We start from the raw sequence: 7,145 nt of genomic DNA, 5'->3' as shown, positions 1-7,145 counted from the left end.
TTGATTGGAAGATATGCTATTTTGCTCCTAAATTGATAATAGTGTCCTTAAGTAATGTTCATGGATATTTGTGGTTATTGTTAAAGGTACACACACTGGATTCTATTCCAGATCTATTTTATCTGGATTTCTGTGGCTAGAGTTGGGAAATACACATTTTCACTATTTCTTCAGTAAGCTCTAAGTGCCTTAACATTGAGACACAGTTAAAAATGCTACTCTAGACCTTTTTGAGTACAATGTACACCGTGTCTTCTTCTAAACACCCCAAATTCATCCCAATAAGAGTGTGTTTGGGTTCTTTGGGGGGTAAAATTGCACCCCAATTACTACAAAGTCTTGAAGATTTGAAATATTGACACAAATATCATAAGAAGGTGGCAATAACAGGTCTTCCCATCGTGGGAGGGATGTTATACCCTCCCATAGCATCATCTGGATGCTGCACAGGTGGGTTCCAGGGCCTGGGAAATAAAGTACAACTACAAGTGTGTCTACACACAGAGGATGGTGCTAGGACTTGCATCAGTGCTGGATGTGGTGTAGGCAGGAGAGCCCCTGTGGACTGAGAAAGGGTGGAAACAGACATGTCTTGTGACATACCTTTATTCTCCTTGGTGGTGGCTGTTCCCAGTGTAGGAGGTTTCCTATGTCCAGGTGGGCCGCAGGTGCACTGATGGCAAGTGTGAGCACTAGTACCTCCAAGCATGGGAATGATGTTATCCTCTCCCATCACCACACCACCTATGTTCTGGACAGGTGGCTTCCAGGGGACCATATTGAAGGTGGATCCAGCAGTGTACCCCAGCACTGGCCTGGTGCATGCTCCTCCTCCTGCAGCAGCCAGGCTGCGGCAGGGTGGGTCCCTGGTTACGAGGCCAACATGAGATATAGAAGCAGTGGTTCTTAAATCCATCTCTAATGTTGATGCTATGTATCCCTGTGAATAAGTGGGGCCTGGGGTGGACAAAAAGACTCTGATCCAGCCTAGACATCTCAGCTCTTTCAACTACTACTGTTAAAAAGGTGATGTCACACCCTTTTTCCTATTCCCATTCGCCCCCTAATTTGTCAATGTCAGCCTTAAAGTGTGCTATTAGACTGTGTGTAGAGGTAAGCTGATCAGGAAAGTTTGGAGTGTGGCTACTATTTTCAGTAGTAGAATTCCTTAGAGCAGGATATTATCTTTTGATGAATGCAAATAAAAAAAAACTAGGGTTTTTTTGGCCACTTTATGAAAAATAAGACCTTTTATTACACAAACAATTTATGTTCAATATAGAAAACTTGGGAAATAGAGGCAAGTAAAAAAAAAATACCTAATATAAAATTCCACATCCCACATGCTACTTTTCAGGTACAGAATGATCACTTTGTCATTTAATTCAGGCATTTGTCTGTTTCCATGTCCCGCAGTGTCATGAGTTCCTAAGTCCATCTCTGAAGGTGAGTGCTCTGAATGCCTGTGAGTGAGTGGGGCCTGGAGTGGACACACTGGCCCCATAGCTCCACCATCCAGGGGAGCTGCAGGAACCGTAACAAGGAGTGGGCCTGCTGGTGTTCTGCAAACAGTGAGCTGCTGCCCCCAGGGTTAGGAGTCTTGGTGGCAACTTCAACACCAGCAGTAATGGACGTGTCAATGGGGAGAATCCGTGGGTTGTCACCAATGGCCAGCTGAGCATTGCCAGTGGTGTCAAATGTGGTATCTGGCGATTGCAAACCTGCACTCCCTGAGAGTGCTGTGCTGCCCATGGCTGGCTGACAGGTTTTCTGTCTGTTGCCCAGCACTGGCCCCAGGGGTGGTCTGTGAGGTTTCTCCTGAATCCAAGGAGGGATTGGAGACTCACTTCCCTCTGCTCACTCATTTTTTAGGTAAATGGGTGGAGATATCAGCTGAGGGAATGCTGCCACTGGGTTTTGTGTTGTTAGAATTAGGAGGTGCTGTGGACAATGGGGAGTGATTCTCCCCAGATAACAGGGAAGAATGGTAAAGGATAGCCTGGGAGAGAAGAGTGGTGTCAACAGCCTCAGTGCCAATGGCCTGGTTGAAGTTTGCAGAGGTGTTGTTTCCTGGAGCACAGGTGACTGCAGAACTCATAAGGGACAGTCCGGTGCTAACAGGAGCACTGGGGAAAGAGCTTCTCTTCTGCTTACCATCAGGGCTCCCTAAAGTGGGCTGAGCTGTGATTTGGGACCAATGGAATGGATTGAGGTCAAACAGGGGTTCTTCAATGCAGGTGAGCTGGTGGAGGTGCTTCACACCGTATTGGGTTTGGTAAAATAACAGGAATCTCATACTGGAGTTGGGAGAAGATACAGTTATTACAGCACAGGACTGGCAAGTAGTGTCTATTTTATTGATGTCAAGATCTAAAGGAGGCTGAGATGTCAAATTGGCAGGTACCTTGGCTGTGATAGTGGAAGGGACGGCTACAGAGGTGTCGGGCTGGCGGTAGAAACAGGGGTACTGGTAGAAGGGACTTGGAGAGGGATGGATAAGACAAAAGAAGGGGGGATCTCAGAAATGTCAGTGATTTCTTTTGGCAGGAAGGTAGCTGGAAGGAGAAGGTTGAGGTCCTAGGATGTGTGGGGAGGTCAGAAATAGGACATATTGTAGTTATAATGGAATAAGATTAACCTGCATTCTCATGAAGTGGAATTTCCAAAATATGATTAGAATGAAAAGAATCATTGTGAGCAGCAAGAGCAGAGTGAGGGACTTGATCTGTTTCCTATGCAATATTTGGTGTCAGAGAAGGTAAAGGGGCAAACAGGTTCTGGGGAGAGGCAACTTGGTCAGTCAAGTTGGTAGTCGTAGCAGGGACCTGTCCAATCTGAGTGGCCAGGGGCAGGGTGTTTGCAACCACTCAGCCAGATGGAGAGAAAGAAGGGCAGGCTGAGTGGCACTGCTGTTGGCCATGACCTCTGTTTTGTCCTCCAAGGTCTTTTTACTCTGACACAGTGTTCTCCAAGGTGCCCAGGTTTCTGTCAACAGCAAGGCAAGGCGGCTCAGGATGTGGGGGCAGGTCACCTTGATCCCACAGCAGCGGTGGCAGCAGTAGCCAAAGCGGCATGAACATTTTGCATTTGCAGGGCTTCCTGCTGGAAAGTTTCTCGTTGGTGGAGGAGCATCTCCTTACCCAATGTTAGTGAACCTGGAAAGCTAGGTGGATGGACTTCACCCAGCACTTTCTTTGTGGATCTCTCTGACTGTAGGGAGCAGCGTGGGGTTGGGTCAGGGTTCAGAGGAGGCAGGACATCTCCCATTGGGCTCTATGAGCTTGCAACCACCTGACCTTCAGAGGAAAAGCACATGGGTACATCTCAAGCTGTCTTGGGGGTGCTTACCATTGAGGTCCAGAGCCCTAGGACTGCCCATATGGGAAGTGAAGACTTGTTCTCCAGGGGCCAGTGGTAGTTCCCCACTGCTCTGAAGGTTATTCCAATCATCCTGTCTGTGGTCTCTATGGGATCCTCTTCGTTCTTTGCCATCTGTTTTAAGGGCTCTTCTTGGACTTTTACCTCCATCTCCTTTGGGCAATGAAGTGGGATGGTACAGGCTTCACAGTCTTGACTACCTGCTCAAGTGGTGAAAGTGGGAGAGAAAATCTGTGCCCTGGAGGAGGGATATTAACGGTGCTCAAGTGTCCAAACATCATGGCACTAGGAGCAGACAGTTCAGGCTTGTTTGAAGGTCATTCCCATTCACCAAGGGAGGGTCCCCAGAAGAGAGCACATGGGCTGCGGGAGAGGACACGGTCTCTTCGGCTGGATGTAAAGGCCAGATGGTAAAGGTGCAGGATCCTGGTGGAACTGTTGTATCACAAATCAGCGAGCTGGACAAGAGGACTTAATGAGCCAATTAGTTAGGAGTCATCTTTACTGCACACAGGTTCAGAGCAGATTACCTCTGTCAAATTCTGAACAAACACAGGAAGGAGTATTTCCTTTTTATATCCTTCTAATTCTTTGTGTAAGTTAATTTGGAGACAGCTTGTAACCTTGAGTATGTATCATATCTAACAAACACCTGTCATATCTATACAGACAACTTGTAACCTTGAGTACATATCATATCTATACAGACACCTGTAACCTTGGCATCAGTATCAGCGTATCAGTCCCTTATGTTAGATGGCTAGCTTGCAAGGTCAGACAATTAAGTTTATCTTTTCTATTATTCAAGCTAAAAACATAGTTATATTTTACAGAATAAGAGACTATCTAAAAATAACAGAGTTGACCTACAGAATAAGAGACTGTCGAAAAATAACAGAGAAGTTCAAACAGCAGTTTCAAATAGCAGTTTTCCAAAGGAGGGATTACTATGCTTCAGAACAGCCTGTGACCAGAACCAAGGGCAGGTGCCAGAGCAGTGGGGTGGTAACAGCCAGGCGGGCACCATCACAGCCAACAGGGAAAACCACTGAATGACAGTCACCAGGCAAGGGACAGTGGTGGTGAAATGACAGACAAACTTAGCAAGCCAATTGCCCATCTGGAGCCAGTTGTGCACCAAACGAACCTGAGAATAGAGTAGAAACTGGGAGAGCTTCTCCTTTGCCTCCCACTCTGGCACTCTGGCACACACTGAACTAACTTCAGCCAGGAGCTTCTGATGTCTCTATGGCAATGGCAATGGAGAAAGGTGCACAGGGAAAGTCCCGCTTTGGAAGAGAGAGATCTAAGAGCAAGGGGCGGGGCCTCAACTATTGGCCAACCCCTTCATGACTTCCCAGCACCTGGACCTCCAGCTGCGGGTAGCAGCTGCGTGGCACCTGATGTCCCCTCATGTTGAGTCTGTTCCAGACCATGGAGGAGGCCCCATCTGCCAGACATCGCCCTGTCTGGGCTCTGGCTCTGTGGGTGCTTTGGCACCTTTCCCAGGGACCAGGAGGCCAGAGCCTGCTCAAAGCCAGTGCAGGAGCCACCCAGATCCTGCCCGGCGGTGGCCTAACTCCTTGGGGACCGTCCCAGCTTCTCTGTGAGGCCTGGAGTCCGGTGCACTTTCTCCATGGCTGTCCTGGCCACCAGCCTCACCAACCAGGTGTGAAAACATCTGGGAAGTAGACAAGGAGCCCCGACCTGACTGAGTGCTGCACCCGCGACAGCCCTTCTTGGAAGGCAGGTTATTTCTTCACTTCTTTTTAGAAACTTGGGAAAACAGCTTTTAAACCTAAGACCGTTCCTCAGCTCATACAATTAGTAGCTGATTGGTCAGGACTCAAACCCAGCTTGTGATCACAGAGCTCCTGCTCTGGACTGCAGAGTTTCTTTATGGTATATTCATTGTATGTCTTTCTTTCTTTCTTCCTTTCTTCCTTTCTTTCTTTTCTTTTCTTTCTTTCTTTCTTTTCCTTCCTTCCTTCCTTCCTGCCTTCCTTCCTTCCTTCCTGCCTTCCTTCCTTCCTTCCTGCCTTCCTTCCTTCCTTCCTGCCTTCCTTCCTTCCTTCCTGCCTTCCTTCCTTCCTTCCTGCCTTCCTTCCTTCCTTCCTGCCTTCCTTCCTTCCTTCCTGCCTTCCTTCCTTCCTTCCTTTGTAGTCCATAGGGTACTTGGCACTGTTCCATACCTAAAATTAGTGCAGGCCTTGCCCAATAAGAGGCCCTTAGTTCAACTCAGAAATTAATCATACTGGCTTCTAGTGCCAGATGTAGGTCAAGGACTACCATTTTCAGCATAGCACCATCCCATATTTCTAATTGAGACTTACAGTTCAGATTTTCTCCTTGGTCTAGTTTGAAGCATCCAAATATATAAAGATTATATTCTAGGTAAATTGTGATTTATCCTGAAAGCTATTAACCAGTGTGTTATTCCATATGAATTAGAAGCCACTTTCTCAGGCCTTCCTGGAATATGAATTGTAAGGACTCTCATTCATGTCTAGAAAGCAAATGCATTATTTATTGCTAGTTAATAATGGAGCAATGTATTTTATTAAAGTAAGAGCAATACAATTCGATCATTGTGAGCATGCCAGCTGGATCCACTCTTCACTATGCATCATTGGTACCTAAATGTACTATAATGTCCTATAGATATTTTTATGCCCAAGAGAGGAACTATATATACCCTTGGGTGTCCAGGACAAGGAAGGAGCTGAGAGCGTCACCATGACAAGAAATATTTGAAAAATCCTGGCTTGCACATGACTTTTTCTAGTTTGAATCTTGTTATTTAGGTTTACTTCATTGGAGTGTTTTTCCACTTATGGGGCTGATATTGTGTATCATGCATATGACATGCAGGAATTTCAGAACCAAGAATCATAGATCAGTAAAAATATTTAAATATATATGTTTGGTTAAAAATCTATTCAAAATAGCATCAGACATAATTAACATATTACAAAATTAGTTTTAGCCCTCCACTCACGAGATTACAGGGATCGCTTGGACAACTCTTTTTTTAATATATTTATTTTTGCAATATGAGCTTTACATTGAGCGCTTCAGAAAATATAATTACAATGATTTCAAAGGGCAATCCTGCATTAAATAAATAGTTTCTATCATTACCTTCAATCAATGTCTAGAAATGTATGCGGACACTAAGTCAGCTAACAAATAAAATAGGCAAAATAACTAAGCTACAAATCTCAGGGATGAGGAGAATACATGATCAGTTAAGTCACTTTGCCACTCTGTTTTTTCAAATACATGATTCACATTGTTTTAATCAAATATGTCTCCACTCCAAGAGTTAAAGTAGACTGCTGATGCTAAAAACTTAAGGCTATGATCTTTGTTAGCTTAAAAAATTCAGTTTAGTACAAAGAAGTTCATAAAGAAAATTTCAGGATTCTTATCAGAGGCTTTTGGTACTTGTCCTACGCTGGTGTACACAGAGGTTCAGGTAAGGCTAAGAAGTGTTTCCCATTGAAGACATGATCAAAGAAACAGATCAACTAGGCAGTCTCTAAACTAGCTACCCATCAAAAGTTAAATAAAGGGTTCATGTTAGTAATTAACTATGTTTTGAAAGCCTTAGCCAATGTTATAAAATAAAAAACTCCAAAAACATTTAGAGAAATATTAATGAATGCAAACATAATTGATTTTTGCCTTCTATACATAATTGTCTTGAAATGCCAAAAATGAGCTCGCCTGTGGTTCTTTTGAGAAGCTGCAGGTGCACATGAAAT

At 44.8% G+C, this 7,145-nt stretch overlaps 1 pseudogene; it reads right to left on the bottom strand.

Moving 5' to 3' along the window:
- Positions 1-494: 494 nt before the first annotated feature.
- Positions 495-3,528, bottom strand: LOC102243103 (annotated as a pseudogene).
- Between the last annotated feature and the right edge of the window lie 3,617 nt (positions 3,529-7,145).

The sequence above is a fragment of the Myotis brandtii genome, unplaced genomic scaffold, assembly GCF_000412655.1.
Source record: "Myotis brandtii unplaced genomic scaffold, ASM41265v1 scaffold1138, whole genome shotgun sequence".
NCBI classification, from domain to species: Eukaryota; Metazoa; Chordata; class Mammalia; order Chiroptera; family Vespertilionidae; genus Myotis; species Myotis brandtii.
This window is presented reverse-complemented; position numbering and strand designations above follow the sequence as displayed.